Below are 20,290 nucleotides of genomic sequence, written 5' to 3'. Positions count from 1 at the left end.
TTCTGTATTTTACACATACACAGGACGCATCGTACTAATGGCCGCAGTTTTACAGTGGTAAAACATATGCCAGCTTAAACATACGGCATGCATGCGCGCACTCTAACACGTTAGCTTGAAGCATACGGTAGCATGCCAAGACATACAGATAAGATAAAAAAAACGTTTTTAAAAAGGCAACGAAAGCAGAACTGAGTTCGGGTGTATTTTATTTAGCCATCGTACAATGTTCTCACGTTTTTCGATCAATCATCACCCAGAAATCCATCAAAGTCCTCATCCTCTGTATCAGAAGCAGTGGACTGCACATCTCAGTTGTCATTGAATGCATCACATGCTAGTGTGAGTTGCTACGCATTGCCGAGCGGAAAGGAGGAGTAGTAACAGCAAAGTCAACATTTCTCTCGTGTGAAGCTTTCCCACATTTGAAAGTAAAGAACAGAGCGAAACATGGTGGCAGCGCGTGTGTGTGTAGAAAGAATTGAACAATTGTGCAAGTACCGTAATCCATCAAAAACGCCGCGTTCCCTCTCGTTGTTCCGTATTGTGGCGTAACTCGCCAAGCGCTGCCTCTCACTCTTTGTAAAGTTGTGTTTGCCACCGATCATCCATTGTTCCAATGCCGTTTGCAACTTTACTTTGAACGCCCGGTTGATGCCAAAGCCTCCGGGAATAACGGCAAGCTCATTTGCTTGACTTGTTTTTTCACCGCTGCTGTGAGATGGGCACGCATGCCAAAAGCATAACCGGTGGCTTTAAGTTTGAACTGAGCTTCGTAGGCGTGTCTTTTTGTCGAATTTATTTTCAGGGGTTCTTAGAAACCAAAACCGGAGTTGTTTTGCAACAATGCACATTGCCACACTCTATACAAGTGTTGGTACTGGCTTGAGGCGTCCACTTACACGCCCACCCTTCACCATTGGCGGACTAGCTTGTCTGTCCTCTCTCTCCCTCTCTCTCTCTCTCTCTCCCTCTCTATATATGGATATATACACGCCCACCCTTCCCTGATTGGCCGACTTCTTTCACAGTCACTTCCGCCTTTTCTCTATATAAACAGCGTGTCGGCAGTCAGTCAGATTTTGGAACTCAGCGCATATAAAGGACGCTCCGCACCATAAGGCGTCCTGTCCATTTTGGAGAAAATTTAAGACTTTTAATGGCGCCTTATAGTCGTGAAAATACTGTAGACTTGATCCAAAAACGAGGATGAGACAGATTTTACGCCAGCGCATCTACACCTCCTTACCAAAATAGGGCCCCTAATTCAAAAGTGTGAAGATCGATGCAGGCTCTATTTTCGTGACCCATGCAAATCCAGCTCGGTGCATGGTCTCAATTTGTGTTTAAGAAGGCTGAACCGGGTATTGATAATTTTGCAGATGCATGCCAGGCATATTACAAAACAAAACAAAACAAAACAAAACAAACATATGGTGAGAAAGACCATAATCTGCTGATATGGGCCATTGTTTTTTTTGGTTAAAATACAGTATGCCACATCTTTATGAAAAAAAACAACAACCCACCAACGACACCCAATTTTACACCTTGGAGACCCCTGCTCTTGGTTTAAAGTGAAAATGATGCAACATCTGTGGGAAAACACATTTATTTGCGTGTTTCTTTGTTATCTACTGAATGATCGGATGACAGGCATCTTGATACAAACAGTGTCAAGATGGAGGCAGACAAGCAAAAGGGTCCTTTGGCGCTTGCAGTAATATCATGTCAACTGTGCGTGTGTGTTGTTGCCTCCTGTTGGACTCGCCGCCTCGTGTTGACATTTTGTTGTTGTTTGTACACAGCAAAGCGGTCCATTTTCCCTGCATCAAAAGTGCTTTTTACGCATGTGTGTCAGGATGTCTTCAACACTTACCTTCAGCGGCTGTCAGAGGCGCAGGGGCCATGATCAGGAGTGTGAGGCGGGGGTTGTTTGAGGTGTTTGGGGGAGGGGGGTGGGTTCTAGCTTTCTGCCCTGAGCGCTTTTAGTGCAGGCGAGAAACTGGCTCAAAGGCTGTCAAGCGCCCGTGCAAATAGACTCCCAGCTGCAATGCTAGCATTTGAAATGAACGCACGGTTGAATGAAAACAGGAGTTCAGAACATATTGAGAGAATCTTTCATGCCATCGAAAATAATGGTAGAACAATTATAATTGATTGAACTTGAATTCCCCCCACAAAGTCATTCATTGTATTTTGGTTAGCCTATTACGTAAACAATATGAGAGAGACAAATTATTTTTCTTGCTATTTAGGCCTTGCTTGCATGCATGCACTCCGCCAAAGAAATAACAGAAGTTTCTTGAGTCTACAACAGCGGTCTCCAAGCTTTTTTGCCCCTCGGACCGGTTTATCGTCAGACAAAATTTTCAGGGACGGGCCTGATGAATACAATGGCTGGATAAATAAAACAAAATAATATGATATGACCTGCATGAAACCTGTGGTGTTTTCTAAACATAAACACGAATCACCAATCACATGACCGAGAAGCGCGCCTTGACATGCGTCAAGAGTGACATACTCTAGACAGACGTAACGGAATACCCGGTAAATTGTCAAAATAAAACATCTTTCAGAAAACGAAATGAATAAAACTAATGTACTGTATTTTTCAGATTATAGGCTTGCTCCCGATTATAAGTCGCACCAGCCAAAAAATGCATAATTAAGAAGGAAAAAAACATATATAATTCGCACTGGAGTATAAGTAACACATTTTGCGGGAAATTTATTTGATAAAGTCCAGCACCTAAAACAATCATCTCATCTTGACAGGCAATTTAAAATAAAAATAAAATAGAGAACAACAGGCTGAATAAGTGTACGGTGTACTAATGTTAAAGGACTGACATACCTGGTAATGTCAGTAACGACGTAACATATTAAGCGTTATTCAGATAACTCTAGCATAAAGAACATGCTAACAAGTTTACCAAACTATCAGTTTAACTCCAAATCACTAAATCCAATGAAATCTTCATCCTCTGCGCCACTTTTAAACAACTCCCCCAACTCGGGAGGTAGACGATGCGCCACTTACTCTTCTACGTCGCTTATGTCAGATTCAGAATCAGAATCAGAATCAGAATCAGAATCATCTTTATTGGCCAAGTATGTACAACACACAAGGAATTTGTCTCCGGTATAACACGCTGCACTTGTATCATCGTAAACAACAAAATCATTGAACCATTTTAGAGTAACCAGTAGTTTTGTAGCACCATTTTGTGGTGCAAGAAGAGTGACTACGTCAGTGACTGTTTAAGGCAGGGTTGTCCAAACTTTTTGCCAAGGGGGCCAGATTTTATGTGGTAAAATGTCGGGGGGCCGACCTTGGCTGACATTCTTTACATTGAACAACAATATTGTTCAACAAATTTTAGTTAGCCAGTCTGTTTCACATTTCCATTTTTATTTTAATTTCAACAATCTTAAGAATTTCTTTTGTTTCATTTGAAACAGGTATATCACATGCAACTGCTTATTCACTTGACTTTTTCTTAAACAGAAGTCTCCTGAGTGCAAATTGATTGATTTGAAACGTAAAATGTATCACCATGACTTTTCAATAGTCACAAAACCTTTGACTCGAACAACAGGGAACTGAACAAGCAATACACATATCCACAACTGCAAGGATCATTTGAAATATGACATATCAGTCAATATAAACATGGAGTGATGTCTTGTTAACTCGTGAGTGGTGCCCTCTAGTGTCTAAATGCTATTACTCATTTAGTGAATGCTATTATTCATTTAGCCACTAGAGGGAAGCAGTACTCTATGAAACATCATTCACCAGTCTACGAGACCTCAGTCAATGCAACACGTGTTCCATTGCGCCCAAACTGCGGGCCAGACGGCACTGATTTTATGACAGGGGCCGAGGGCCGGATGAAATTCGACCGCGGGCCGGATTTGGCCCCCGGGCCGGACTTTGGACATGCCTGGTTTAAGGAGTTAATGGCTAGAGGGAAGAAGCTGTTTAAGTGTCTACTGGATTTGGTGCGCATGGATCTGTAGCGTCTGCCTGAGGGGAGTGGCTGAAAAAGGTGGTGGGCAGGGTGCGGGGGATCCAGGAGGATTTTCCGTGCCCTTGTCTTGATTCTTGCAGTGTGCAAGTCCTCAAGAGTGGGTAGGGCAGTGCCAACGATTTTTTCTGCCGTCCTAACTGTCCGTTGAAGTCGGATTTTGTCCTTTTTTGTTGCGGCCCCAAACCAAACCGTGATGGAAGAACACAGGATTGATTCGATGACTGCCGTGTAGAACTGTCGTAGCACCTCCTGTGGCAGGCCATGCTTCCTCAGCAGCCTCAGGAAGTACATCCGCTGCCGGGCCCTTTTCAGGATGGAGATGGTGTTGACTTCCCACTTCATGTCCTGGGAGACTGTGATTCCCAGGAACTTGAAGGTCTCGACGGTTGACACAGGGCAGTTGGATAGTGTGAGGGGCAACTGTGGAGAAGAATCTTTCCTGAAGTCCACGATCATCTCTACAGTCTTGCGCGTGTTCAGCCCGAGGTTGTGTCGGCTGCACCAGAGCTCTAGCTGCTCCACTTGTTGGCGGTACGCAGACTCGTCGCTGTCTTTGATGAGACCGATGACCGTGGTGTCGTCTGCGAACTTTATGAGTTTGACAGCTGGATCTGTTGAGGTGCAATCGTTTGTGTAGAGAGAGAAGAGCAGTGGCGAGAGGACACATCCCTGTGGGGCTCCAGTGCTGGTGGTGCGTATTGATGATGTTGTTGCTCCCAGTCTCACCTGTTGTGTCCGTCCCGTCAGGAAGCTGAGGATCCACTGGCAGATCGTAGGGGACAAACCGAGGTGGAGTAGTTTGGGGGTGAGGACTTCCGGGATGATGGTGTTGAACGCAGAGCTGAAATCCACAAACAGAATCCTTGCGTAGGTCCCTGTGCTGTCGAGGTGCTTGAGGATGTAGTGCAGACCTATGTTGACTGCGTCTTCCACAGACCTGTTTGCCCGGTAGGCAAACTGGAGAGGGTCCAGCAGGGGTCCAGTGACGTTCTTTAGGTGGTTCAGCACAAGGCGTTCAAAGGACTTCATGACCACAGACGTCAGGGCGACAGGCCTATAGTCGTTCAGTTCCGATGTTGCCGATTTCTTGGGAACTGGGATGATGGTAGACTGTTTGAAGCAGGATGGGACCTCACACAGCTCCAGGGATCTGTTGAAGATTTGTGTGAAGACCGGAGCCAGCTGATCAGCGCAGACTTTCAGGCAGGAGGGGGACACTTTGTCGGGCCCCGGAGCTTTCTTTATGTTTTGCTGCTTGAAGAGCCGTCTCACGTCCTGTTCGTGGATCTGTAGTGGAGAAAAAGAGGGTGGGGGGGGGGGGTAGGTAGAGTGGTTTCTGGTAGAGGTGGGTGTGTGTGGGAAATGGGAGTGTCGTTTTCAAATCGACAGAAAAACATGTTTAGTTCATTAGCAAGACCCTTATTGTTCACTGTTTGGGGGGATGGCATTCTATAGTTAGTGATTGCTTTCAGGCCATTCCATACAGATGCAGAGTCGTTAGCAGAGAACTGGTTTTTCAGCCTCTCTGCATAGCTTCTCTTAGCGATGTTAATTTCCTTTGTCAATTGGTTTCGGGCATGTTTGTACAGTGCCCGATCTCCACTTCTAAATGCGGCCTCTTTCTCTTTCCTGAGTTGCCTGAGTTTGGGAGTAAACCATGGCTTGTTATTGTTGAAGGAGCGGAAGGACTTCGTTGGTACACACATGTCCTCACAGAAACTGATGTATGATGTTACAGTGTCTGTGTATTCATCCAGTGTGCCCGTTGAAGTTTCAAAGACGCCCCAATCAGTGCAGTCTAAGCATTCTTGTAGAGCTAGCTTTGCTTCATCTGTCCATTTTTTCACAGTCTTAACAACCGGTTTAACACATTTGAGTTTCTGTCTGTATGTAGGTATTAAGTAGATTAAATTGTGGTCAGAAAGACCCAATGCTGCACGGGCGACCGATCGGTATGCCTTTTTGATTGTTGTATAGCAGTGGTCTAGAATGTTGCCTTCTCTGGTAAAACAGTTGATGTGCTGCTTATATCTGCGAAGTTCACGGTTAAGATGTGCTCTATTAAAATCGCCCAAAATGATCAGGGGTAACTCTGGGTATTTTAGTTCGAGTTTGTTTACTTGTTTGGCTAGCGTTTGTATCGCCGTGTTAGCATTAGCTTGTGGCGCAATGTAAACACCGACTAGTAAAAAGGAGGTGAACTCACGTGGCGAGTAGAATGGCTTGCAGTTTAAAGACAGCGACTCCAGGTCCGGACTGCAGTGTGCGTCGAGCTTCGTGACATCAGTGCACCATTCTTCGTTGATATAGAAGCAAATCCCACCACCTTTCGATTTCCCTGATTGCTCCGTGTCGCGGTCGGCTCGGAGATGGCGGAAGCCGGGTAGATGTAGCGCGGGATCTGGATGGCGGTAATTGAGCCAGGTTTCAGTGAAGCAGAGCGCAGCAGAACGTGCAAATGTTTTGTTGGTCTTTGTGAGAAGAAGAAGTTCATCCATCTTGTTTGGCAGAGATCGTAGATTAGCAAGATGGATCGATGGGAGCGGGGTTCGAAATCCGCGCTGCCGGAGCTTGACGAGCACGCCGGCTCGCTTCCCCCTCCTCCGGCGGCGTTTCCATGCTGCGTACAGCGCAGCCGCTCCGCTCGCGATTAGCTCCGAAAAACCTTGTGGATTTTCGTGTGCTGGTGAAAAAAGACCGAGCGTAGACTCCCCAATGCGCAGCAACTTTTCCCTCGTGTAAGTAAGCCGCTCAGGGTCGCCAAAAACAAACGAAAATGACAAAAACAGGGATAATACTAGGGAGCGTGTGACCGAGGCTGCCATACCTGTCGGCGCCTGATGAGAGAGATTCATCGTCGATTTATCAATACAGGCCCATAGCGCCCTCTTGTGGTTTAATGTGAAAATAACATGTGAAATTACATAATCATGTGTTAATAATTTCACACATAAGTCGCTCCTGAGTACAAGTCGCACCCCCGGCTAAACTATGACAAAACTGTGACACTTATAGTCAGGAAAATAAGGTAAGTTATTTAATATTTCTCTGCGGCCCGGTACCAAATGACCCGGGACCGGAACCAGTTCACGGACGGCGGTTGGGGACCCCTGGTCTACAACTTGACATTGTTATTATGTGCCTCCCATCATTCTACCTATAGTGTATCTTGGAAGGTCCTCCTGACTGGGACATTACGGCCAGATGAAAATTTGGATGAACCCTGCAGTCATGTACACTTGCCTTGATGTGTCACATGATAATTTCAGAGTGAGCAATACTGTCAGTCGTGGCTGTTCATATTGCTATAATGATACGTTGGCAAGTTGCAAAGGAATGCCTGAATGTGATTGTCAGGAGTGTAATTATGGGATGCAAAACGCATGTAGAAGATACTATCTGTCATTTGTTGGCCTAAAGCAAGAGTCAGGCCGGGTCACAGGTCTTTAGCAGGTGCATAGAGAAGCAGATGTACAAACAATAACCAACTGTGGGATGTTTACTTTAAACTATAATAAGAGATTTTAACCATTAAAAACGTAGCAAAGGGTGATTGGTTAGAGAGCTGTGGCCCGGTAATTCCACAGCTACGGAATACGTGAAATTCTCAAGCATTCCTTTGCGACCTGTCAGCTGTGTGCCTCTGGTGCGCTAAGCAGTCTGGACATCCCACAGACAGGCCAGACTTGTGCTTGCTGTTTTGCTCTGTCTTTAGCTGCGGGCTATTTGCGTACCACAGACAGCTAGCCTACTCCCGCAACGGTTGCTTCGACACAAAACTCAACTCTGGAAAGAGGGCTGAAGCGGCGGAGTACCGGTACATGTGGAAACACTTACGGAATAACAAAATGTTGATTCAAACATAAAGAGTGCTAAAGTTGGTCAACTGCGGATCAGTCATAACGGCTTCAGCTTTCTGTGCAACAGTCTCCCCAACCTGCAGACCACTAACTCCCAAAATGTCACGACTGGCTGAAAAAAAACAACCGATGCTGTTCTTAGTTTCCTAGTAGTTTGACTTCCTAAAGTGAGCATTCAAGTTTTACTTCTTTCATGAGACTCTCAAGTCATGTCAACCGTGTATTGTTTACTTTGCAAAATAGCTCAGCACGTTGTTCAACCTCCACGGATAACGACACAATGTAGAAAATGCATAAATAGAGAAATGTCAAGTTGAACACATTGAAGATCTTGACTGAACAATTGAGAACCATGAAACACTGAAAAACATTGAGGGACATCGAGGATCTTTATCATATTTGATCTACCAGTGCCCCTGTCGACGAATGCACGTTCTCTTCAAAATGTGACAACTAACAAGGTGCACAAAGTGAATACATTTCACTCACTTATTCACAGACTGTAATAAGATTTGGCTTATTCTCACCAGAAACAACATATGTGTTTTTAAATCAGACGATCATACACCATGACACCCAAATTCATCTTGCAGTATTTATCACCACAACGATGAACAGTTTATATGAAAAAAGATGTGCATGTTAGTGTTGATATTCATTTTACAAGTTAACTTGTTTATTCATTTAATTTCTACAGATGTAAACATAAAATAGATTTTTAGAGACAATGTGCTCCCCCAACAGAGACGTTTGAGATTGAAGGTTATAATTTGAGATTTAATATTCCCACCTCGAGTGTATTTGTCCATTTGTTTTACAAAGTACTTTGACCAGAATTCTTTTTTTTTTTTTTTTTTTTTACACAAGTAACTATACTTTTCTGCTTGATTACAGAATGTGAGTACTTTTACCTAAAAGCATCTGGGATTCACCCGAATAAGGATGAGCAGTATCGAACATGGACGTACAGATTCAGATTCAGATTCAGATTCGGAAAACTTTATTTATCCCCGTGGGCCAATTAGAGTATGGATGCTTACTGGTGATTGTCCAAAAAATGGCCACAAATTCACTCATTGTCACTTTGCTTTCAGTTTTAAATCCTTCGGTCTACGTCTGGCCTCGTTTGTCCTGACCCGTCTGTGTTTTTAGGTCCCAGCACGACTCTTGGACTCTTTGGTCGCGCCGCTCAGACAGGAAGGCTTCTCATGAGGCCCAGCCCTCTTCATGTATGCGGTTTTAATTGAGCGATAACGAAGAGAGCTTGTCTGAGATGAGGTTAACAGGAGTGTATTAATTTGAAAAGGTCCCTTCTGGATTATGCCGGGATTCTCCAGCCCACGGAGCCTGCCGTCCACACTGGAGGGGTGGGGGGGGGGGGGACCCTGGAGGCAGCGCGGGGGTCTTAACGCACGGGGGCCAACAAAGGGGTTATTAGCATGAGAGTCAGACTTTCACGTGTGTCATGTGATTTGGTTTATCCATCTCGAGGGGCAAGGTAGCGATTTCCGTCCCCGACTCGCATTGTAGATTTTTATCTTTCTTGTTCCCATTCCTGTTCTCACTCGTTCAGTGTGTCGCCTCACATTTCTCTCGTCCTTCGCCGCCATTGTTGTTATCAAATAATACAGTTGCTCAAGCACGGCGTTTGAATCCTAAGGACCTCTGGGAGCAGATTTGTCTCCCCAAGCCCCTTCTAATGGGGATTAAGAGGATTAAAAAGCATAAAATGACCCCGTCTCCGATTCCCCAAGAGCTCAGGCCCAGCTTGCTCCAGCCTGGAAATGTGGAGCAGGCCGCGGGCCTGCTTTCGCAAAGCCTCCCTCAGTTAGCATGACAAAAGACGGGAGAGGTCCGAGGAGGCAGCACAATGGAGTGGCAGCTCGTTTTTATGGAGACAAACAGCATTACACTTGGCAGTGACATTGTTCTAAACTCCAAGACAGAGCAGCCCCCCCCTCTCTCCCCCTGCCCTCTGTGGAGCCGAAGGTGTCATATTAATTATTTAAATCTGAGGTGGATTTCCAGTATTGGATCCCTCCAAGGCCTCAGCCGCAGCCAGAAGGTCTGGGATCTGCATTCATTTACTTAATTAGACCTGAAACTGCCTTTGATCTCCACCAAAATTGGAAAAATAGGGAGAAACTTCCAAGATGGATTATTTTAGATCCAACCTATTTTTTCCATTCGAGACATTCCCTGGCTCCTTTATGTTGCCGTGAATGCTACCGTCGTTGCACTGTGTGTGTGTGTTGGATGGAATTAATGTCTTGGTTTAGGAATTTGCAGTTAACCAGTTTGAGAAAGTCAATGATGAGGGTAATTGACGGGCAATTTAATCCAATCAGGACAACTGACAGAAACAATCACTCGTGGCCACACTGAAGCAGAACTCAAGACAAGGAGATTTCATCTTGGCGGATTTTCGTAATAAATGCTCGAGGAGTAAAGCTTCCCCAAAATAATTCAGCTTTTTTTTTCCTCCACCATACTATTATATATGTATTTTGTAAAAGCACAATTGTTTCCTTCATTTGGAACTTTTCTTCCTCCACTAGAATTTCATAAAATTGTTATTTTTCTTTGTAATATTTTATTATCCTTGTCAAATTTGATTTCCTTCATGTAAAAAATTTGTCCTTTTCCAGATATAGTATTGGGAGTTTTTGTGAAACTGTCTCTGTCACTGTCTGACGCTCAAAATCGGACTTTTACTCAAATCAAAACTTGTATTTTCAAGATACAAATATTTTTTTCATGTATCACAACATTTTTAGAATAACATTTTGCAGTTGTTGTTGTCTTGTAATATTTAAGCTTCTATTCTGCCTCAAACATTCCCCTGTAGCTCTTTTATCCATGTATTACGACAAATTTCACAATTGTACAATCAATGGTATGAATTCTGATATTTTTTTTCCCCCTTGTACTATTGCTGTCTCAAAATTTGCATACTTTCTCTTGTAACGCTCCAAATGTATTCTGGTTCATTTTTGTAAGAAAGAAATTCGTTTTTTTCTCGTCATATCAACATTTTATTCTTAATACATTTTTTTCTCTTGTAATATTACGACTTTGGTTTGCCAGGAGCGGATGACAATCCATTGTGCATTAGGCTCCTAGTTAGCTTTGCCATGTCTTCAGACAGCGCTCTGCACTGGATTCCATGTCTCACTTTTTAAATGGCCACAGTGACAAGGTTATTTAGAATAGAATGGAAATGGAAAAGCTTGTGTCAAGGGGAAATGAGAATTGAGGAGTGGGAGATGACTGGAGGAAAAAGAGAAGTATTTAGGCCACACAAAAACTGGAGATTATTTTTCAAATCCTCATGTTGATGATGGTGTTCATTTGACAAAACTAACTACAGAGGTGGAGATGTACAACAGCATAAACAGGTCTCTCTCTCTCTTTCTTGCAAGGCTCCTAAAAATATCACCGTGGTCTTTCGATATGACCAACTCATTCTCGTATTATCAGTATTTTTCTCTTTTTCTCATCATATAATTCTGTACTTTTTTTCTTGCAACATTCTGACTATATTCACATCACATTTTATTCATGAATTCATTCACATTAAATAACATCTTTTTTTGCAATAAAATATCATTCTTATAAAATCATTTGATATTGTCATGCATTTTAAAATGATATGTTTCCTTGTAACAATATGACATTCATAGAATTGTGACTTTTTTAATATTCTGACAATGTTATCACACTGCATATGGTCTTTTTTTAAAGATTTTATTCTTGTAAAATCATGTCTTTTCTCATAACAATGTGATTTTAGTCTTATAATCGAACATTTTACTTCTTGTAAAACGCATCACCTGAATTTATGCTCAGAAAAGCAGATATTTTCATTCGCAATTATTTTTATGACTTTACGTATAACCTACAAGTATAAAAATGTGTTTGGATGTAAAATTACAACTTTATTCTTTTAATTTTTAATTCTTTATTATGGGAAAATGACAACTAAAAGCACAACATATGATGCTGAGAATATGAGAATATGAATACGATGTGATATTCTATATTGAAATTTGAAAAAGCGTTATTTTTCCTGTATGTATTTATATTACTTATGATTAGTACCCTCTGTACCGTGTAAAACTACGCATGTGATCAAGGTTTTACTAATCTTGTAATGATGTCACTCGAATAAAATAATTTGGAATCAAATCGTATAGCCGCAAATACAGGATGTCACATTTATTATTGCATGGTGGCCAACTGAATTTACCTAGACCAACAACTGCGCCCCCCCCCCCCCACCTACACCCCCCTAATCTGCTATTTATTTACTCAGAATCACCCAAGCGTGCACGCGTGTGCACACAAGCTCACGAACACACACATTCACTTTTTTATAATAGACAGTGAGAGTGCTAATCACTGACATGGGCTTGAAGTTGACCCCCGCCCTGCGATGCACACATGCACCACCAGTGGGGCCCTCACCTCGGGAGGCCCCCGGCCCTCAATGAATACAAAGGGTGGCGCGGATTAGCCGGGCATTTGGCGGCCCCATTGTTGCAGCCCCCCCTGCTAAATGAGGTTTGGCCGGTGGCAGCCGGCACAGAGGAAGAACGCTAATGACCTCTTCCTGGGAGAGATGACAGCTTTGGCCTGTGCGTCGGCGAATGTCGGACATTAGCAAGTGAATGGGGAGCTTTCATACTGTATATTATTTTAATCTTTCATGTCCACGCGCGGCAGATGGCTTGTTATTGGCATGGCCGAGGAGACAAATGGCTGGTGTCTGTTTTAAGGAGGGACTGTGGGGAAATGGCATTCATATAAGGTACGAGTACTGCATGTAATTGTATATGTGGCTGTTTTGCGGAGAGCCGGCCTATAAATCATCAAACTTCATCCTAGACAAATCCTGCTCATAGGGTTTGGCTGAGGGCGAAGAGCTGGGAAAAATTACCCGGAGGCAAAAACGACTTGTAAATTATTTTCAGGTGACAAGCGTCTTCAGCATTGGAAGGTGGTCACATTTGCATTGGAGCAATGTGATGAACGCAACGTCCCCATCATTGCAATGTCAGGTTACACTGCAGAAAAAAGACAATATTTCCTTCACATAAACGAACTGTAAATACAGCACAATCTGGCAAGCTGAACGACACGAGATGACTTCAAGTATTGTCTAATAAATAATTCTCCATGGGAAATTATGTGAAATAATTAATACCAGGCTCAAACTCTCAGTATCATAAAAAATGTATTCACTGAACATGCTGTATATTCAAGGGGCAATTGTAGGTTCTGACATCTGGGCTGTTGTAACCCACAGGAAGCCACCGGGGTATAAAACTCTGGACGTCACATAACAATTGCTGCATGCATTTGTTTATGCAGTCACATTGGCAGTATAGTAGCATCAGCAAGCCACAGACAAGCTACGGACAGCCGTGATAACGCTTATCCGTAAACATTCTGTCCAAGCGAATTCGCATCTCATTTTGATGAAAAGGTCGCTGATGGTGTTTTGGGGGACGCCCCCCCTCAGATTCCCATGCCGCCATGCTTGGGATGCCTCTTGCCCCAAAAGTTTTTGGAGGAACAAATTTGCTCCATCTGTCATGCTCTGGTGGTGAGCCCGGTCGATGCGAGCAATTCATTCATCAGTACTCATTCATGTTTGACCATCAACCTCTGTAATATGATATTTCCGAAGTTGCTCTATGAGCCTTTTGTCTATTTTCCTTGTTGAAACACATAGAACATGCGAGTCTTTAGAAGGTGACAACATGGTGGTTCACACCACCAATCTCGCACCAAAGCAGCTGCATGCTGATTTGGGGGCAAACGACAAGGTGCTGCAGCTTTTGATTTTTTTTTAAGTTAGGTGAACTTAAAACAACAACAACAAACAACAACAACGAGGCAACTGTTGTCTTGTCAAGGCGCTCCCCCTTAGGAGAACAAGATGATTTGATTGTTCAAAGGCGGGCACGACTCAGAACGGCGGCATCTTTCAACAGCGCTTACGAGTTCAAAATCTCACCGCTCCATCGATGGCGAATGAGATAGGAGAACCTGTTTACCTGCTGTTTGAGTTGATGCACCTGTGGGTTCAGACGATTTGAGGCGGGGTTTATTTTCTGGAGCTGGATTTGAAACCTTTGTCAGTAAGGAGGATTTGCATTTTGGCCATCGAAATGTAACTAGGAGTACATGGCTAGCTCTTTAGCTTAGGCCTGAGACAAAGATTTTTCACATCTTCAGCTATTTTGTGACAGACACCACACAAGGAGAAAATGTAACACATTTGGTCACAAGACAGAGCACCACGCATTAAGATTCTGTGACACCATTGACATTAAAACAAGGTCCTCCGAAGCAGAAATCACGCATGGTCACGTGCTCATAAAAAAGAAAAGACACATCTGGACATGCTCTGAATGCTATTCCAGTGTTTCTGAGAGGGACTTGAGGCAGGAGAAGTGCCATCTCGAGAATCCACTTTAAAACAAAAAATAACATTGAGTTGGAAATATTTCATTTTATTTAACACTGCATCCTTATTCGACATCAGGGTGCTTCTTAGATTGGCTAGACTATGTTTCACATTGGAAAAATGGTGAAATATTTGATTCAATGGAGTGGTGCTGGGACTGTTTCGGACCTCTGTTCTGCATTTGGATTTGCCAATTTACGTGAAATGCGGTGTGGATTAGCGCTAAATCAATTGGAGTGAATGGTATGGAATGGTCGGGAAAGAAGTCGGCCTTCTTTTATAGCCTGCTGACAAATGACTCCACTCCAATGCTTGCTGGTGTTGCGATGTGTAGACCCATGCACCTATCACACAAGCATACAACAGGCTGACACAAAGCACTCCTGTGGGAATGATTTGGCTGACAAATGAATGAACACGGGGGCCGGTGGTTTAGATCACACACAGTGGAGGCGGCCTCCTTCGGAGCACATCTGAGCTGCGAGATCGAGACAACTCGCAGACGGCAGAGTTGTGTCCGTGTTCTTCTTGTGTGCCAGTCATTAGAGGACTGCAGGAGCAGAAACACTAGGATGTCTCTGGTCTGCAGGGGGATTGAGGGGGTAAATCCAGTTGCAATTGAGCGGGAAGGTGGAAATAGAGGAGGGAATGACGCCTCATTATCTGCGCCGTAAAAGGTGAGGTCGGGAAAAGGCCCCGGCGACCCCCCGCTAGCCTCTGATGTCATCAAGTTAGTGACAGGGGACAAGCTGTGGGTTGAGCAGCGATTTCAGTCACTGACCCTCTAATCATGAAGCGACAGGCCTGCTTCCTAAAGGTCACTGAGAAGTCCTTGATCACACTCTAAAGCACGGGCAAGATAGATGCTAAACTAACATTGGTGCGTTTAAGAGCACACGGGTGGTGTCCGCACAGTCTCCTAATCACCCGCGCATCCTGCTCTCAGATGCCGCCACCGCCACGAGGAACAAGCAGTGCTGCGATAGCAGAACAAATTCAAAGGTCGAAAACGACGCGAGGACTTTCCTTAATTGGAGCAAAGTCGATGTGGCTCAAAAAGAAAGACAAACAGATGCTGTGTTGAAACCACAAAATAAGGATAGCATAAGTCATTAAAGTTTACATGGAAAAAGGCTTTCATCGACATGGCGACACCCCCACCAATACCATTACGACTGTCACCATTTTTCATGTAAACTTTAATGATGTCTGACAAAAGCCTTTTTGTCCTCAAAAAGATATGAAAGTGGCCTTAATAATCTCTAAGCGGGTGTCTGCTGATGTTATGGAAGCAGTTTGCACTCTTATCTAAACTTTTTAAATGGTGACACAACTTTTATCTTGGCTGCTCTGTGCTTTTGACAAAGTAGTTCAACATCAATCGGGTTTTTGCCCAGAAAGAGTGGACTACATGAAGGCCTGAAGAAGCTCAGTTGGTTGAATACGGGCTTGTTTAACAACTTTTACTGAGCCAATATATCCGTTTTACATAAGAAAAATGTCACAGTCCACGCCCGCGCCCATCGTAAAAAAACAAAACACAACAAAAAAACCCTAAAATAATGTTGGTTTCGCCTTAATTTACTCCCAAATTGAGGTACTCAATGTGAATTCTGAGCCTGTTTGAACGTCAACCTGATATACTGACAGGAAGCCATGACTTATTCTTTGCTATGAATTGCAACAGGTGGATACGTAAGTATTGTGCTTTCAGCCATGGCAGGTTGATTTATTTGTCCTGCCTTTCACTATGTCTCGGTGTCATAGCTAGACAAAAGTGTGTATGCATTAAACAAAAACTAAATAATTTCCCCACTGAACCCCTGATAATTTTTCACACCACTCTGAGCAATGAAGCTACTTGCATGTGGACAAGGAATGCCACCGCCGCAGATGCATTTTAAGATGATCAGTTAAATGCACACAAAATGCAACGACTAAATTGGTCCAGCATCTGGCGTCACACACGAGGCCACCTCAGTCCTACCCAATTCCGATCCATCTCCCTACTTTCTTCTCACTGGGCTACAAAAATTTCAGGTAACACAGAGGACCAATGACAATGATGATGTTTCCATTGTGGCGAGCATTGAGCCTGTGCAACCCACGGTTAATTTATTGTGAAAAAATAAGGATTATTTTGTTATTATTTTCCATTTAATATGACATTTTATACTCTGTATCTTTCCCATGTACCTTCAATGCATCACTGCCACTATTCATGTTTATGGCAAGTCATCAAGACCCAGCCCCCTCAAAAAAGGAACACCTTTTACCAAAATTATTCATACAATTAAGATAGTAATTGACATTAAAAACAATCTGTGATACATCTATTACGATTCTTTTTTTGTTAAAACAATCAACACGGTGAATAAACCTGTTGAAATGGCTTGTTTGCACTGCAGATAAGCAAGGCACACAATTCGCATAATAAGTCAAATAACTACCCAACTGATATCGAGACACTTTTGGATGATAGAAAGGGCACTTTTCTCATCAAGGGCAAAAGGGCTGGTGCTAGAGCACAACTAGGGGTCTATCTGCGCATGTGCCTGTGCCACATCATGCTGGGCAGCACTGAGGTATACTAGAAGAGATGCAGCGTAATGAATGGCCCCTGCTGAGGCACATTCATTTGTTTTGCCGTTTTAATATCTGTTGTTACCACAGAGCAGAGAGAATACGGTATAGGCCTGTAAGTTTTGTTGTATGCAGGACCATTTTTTTGCTACGGACAATGTGGGCGACTTCCCAGGGCGCAATCTATGTGAGGGTGCACTGGCGCCCTAAAAAAAAATATACAATATACTGTATATATCAAAGCAAAACTCGCCAGTTTTCTATACAGTAAACCCTCGTTTATCGAGCTTAATGGGGACCAAAACCACCCGAGCTAAACGAAAATCCGCGAAGAAGCGACCAATTAACATATACAGGTTCAATTTTTTTTTTAAAGTCCGCAAACAGTCCGGGAGATGCTGAAAAACAACAGCGAGTCACATAGAGCAACATATACATATACTGTACTCCATGTGTATGGAAAAAAAAAATATATATACTGTATATACATATACAGTATATAATGTATATATATACACCTGTATATATGTTAAAAAACATCTATACTGTATATATTTCCCCTTATTTCCCCTCAAAAACAACAGTAATCTTGTTTTGGCAGGGAACAAATCACTTATCGGTCAATCAGGCATGGTTAGTTGTTGCTCCATCACTTTCAACATGAGTGCAGCAAAGTGTTTGGCTGGGCTCATTGGAGAAGTCTGGTGGGCAGAAGAATAAACATTTTCCTTCATAGCCCGAGGAGCCACTTTTCATGTTTCAAGCATCTTTTAATAATTCATCCGTTTAATACACACGCAGCATCTGCTGGCAACAACGCTCGGACTGACGAGTACAGCTGCCACCGTTCTGCAATACTGCTTCTTCAGTTTTTTTGCACCTCACATCCATGCGTGTTTACGCGAACATTCCGGGCCTACTTTCCCCCCTAAGTATTGGTGCCGGGTGAGCGCGGGCCAAATGGAGATTGTGTAAATGAAATACATTTGTGCGCTCCCTGGCAGCAGGGAGGAATGATGCCAGATTAAGCGCATGAATATATACATGCGCCACTGCTGACCTGTCTCCAGACGCCTGATTTCCCTGGGGGGTGGGGGGGTGGGTGCGCTGACACTGCGTGTGTGTGTGTGTGTGTGTGTGTGTGTGTGTGTGTGTGTGTGTGTGTATGTGTACACAAAGGTGAGGAGCTCACTTGAACAGGTCCAAATTGAGCTTAATCTCATTCCTCATTGTGCAAGAACAGGAGCGAAATTGCACAATTGCACTTTAATCGATGATCAGGCACATTGCCACCCTTTAAGCACCACCCCAGCAAAGCGCAACGCACCACCTCTTCCTCCTCTCTCTCTCCATTTGAGTCAGATTACTCGCTCGGCCTAACATGGGCCAGCGAATGTGATTGTCTGCCATCCTCCATTTTCACCATTTTTCTCTCCAGTGGAAGCATCCAATAATGTCTTCTCAAGCAATCACAAGGTTAATGTGGTGGGGATATACCAATACATTGCTTCCGGTTGTGCCAATTTTCTCTCATCCCATCAATAATGGTCAGAACTTTACTCTCGTTTGACAAATTGCTGGAACTTGAATAAATAATGGTTGAAACGATGAGGATTTTACAGATTGATCAAACTCTCAAAAGGATTTTCGTTTTGATACAAAACAGTTATTTGTGATATTGAATGATCTCAGAGTTTTATCAGACTATCAATAGGCTTCCCATTTTAAAAGCAATACCGGCTCAATTATTAATAGTTTAGAAGATTGAACAACATATAGAGAATAGATTTCTTGTTTTTCCATTAAAAATAACAACAGGTGTGAAACTCAGTAGTTTGACAGATTTAACAAATATATCCATTTTCTTTTCTTGTTCTCACACAAGACCCTAATGTCTGGGCTAATTTCACAGATTGATCAGAACATGTAAAGGAAGCTTGTTTTAACTAAAAAAAAGGATACAACTAAGAATAATTTGACAGTCTCAACTGTGACCAAGTGTTTAAGATTGCCACCTGCTATCAGGGGCCCGGGTTCAAGATCATCATGCCAAACACCCCACACTGCTTCTTAAGCGCTTAAGAAGCTCCCAGCTCCAAGTCTGTGCCACAAATCGTGTGTGTTCGCTGTGATGGGTAAAATGCAGAAGTAAAATGTTGTGTACATGGCAAAAAAGAAGATCCTCAAAGCAATGTGATTAAAGGAATACATATTTTAGCAAATAAATAGTCTAAAACTATCCGTGAATGGAGCGATTTTAACAAAATATCAATTACATATTCCTCCGAAATGAATAATCACAAACAAATAACTTGAAAGTAAAATATCAATAGAATTCTTGTTTTGACGTTTTTTGTGGGGTTTTTTTTTATTTTGAGATTGGACAAATCTGAGTGAGTGAGCATGAGTGTACGCGAGCCTCCATCCAACCCCACCCCCCTTCTTTTTCTCGTTTCTGTTCCAGTGGAAGCGTCCAGTAATGTCTGCTTGAGTAATCAGGAGGCTAATGTGGTGGGGATAAGGCCAATCATAAACCAATAAATTCCATCCGGATGCACCGCTTTGCTCTCGTCCCCGTGGCCAATCCTGGGAGATTTAGCCCATCCCCGCCGCCGTGTCCATTGCACTGAAGCGCATCGCCAGGAAGGACTCGCCGACGCACCCCCTTTCCCCAACCATTGGAGTTGATTACTATTATTACGTTTGTATGCACCCCACACAGGTGCTTGTGATTATCCAAAGGTAGGAAAATCTTTGGTCAGACACACATTAGCGAGAGGAAGCATATCATCGGTTTACTCCAAGAGGGAAGACGAGGAAGTTCCGCAAAAGTCACACTGGAGCAATCAGAGACATAAGAACTCACTCGACAGGAAAATCGTAATTTTTGTTGGAACAAAACAAGTGGAGAGGTGCGCTTAAGCAACTTCAACTGTGTGGGAATTATGAGCAGTCGGAAGCCACACACACACACACACACACACACACACACACACACACACACAATGGGTTATTGGTTTGAATGAGTGGAATTTTTACATTAAATAGCTATATAATACTATGTACCTATTTTCTGAAAAACATTGGTTCACCACAGATATTCATAAAAAAAAACATAATTACCTTGGACTTTGCAAGGTGGTCGTGAGCAATTGTAGCCTGTTGAAAACATACCATTTGATATCGGAAGTCAGCTACCTCGTGTTTCAAATTTCCTTGGTAGAGTGGAATCGCACATTAAGATTAGAAACACAGTTTGTTTTGCAGTATGACCAGCCACATACCAACTCAGTTTTTCTTAAAACGTCTGCCATTTTGAATCACCATGGTTT

The sequence above is a fragment of the Hippocampus zosterae genome, chromosome 12 (genome assembly GCF_025434085.1).
Source record: "Hippocampus zosterae strain Florida chromosome 12, ASM2543408v3, whole genome shotgun sequence".
NCBI lineage: Eukaryota > Metazoa > Chordata > Actinopteri > Syngnathiformes > Syngnathidae > Hippocampus > Hippocampus zosterae.
The sequence above is the reverse complement of the archived record's forward strand: the minus strand, read 5'-3'. Positions refer to the sequence as shown.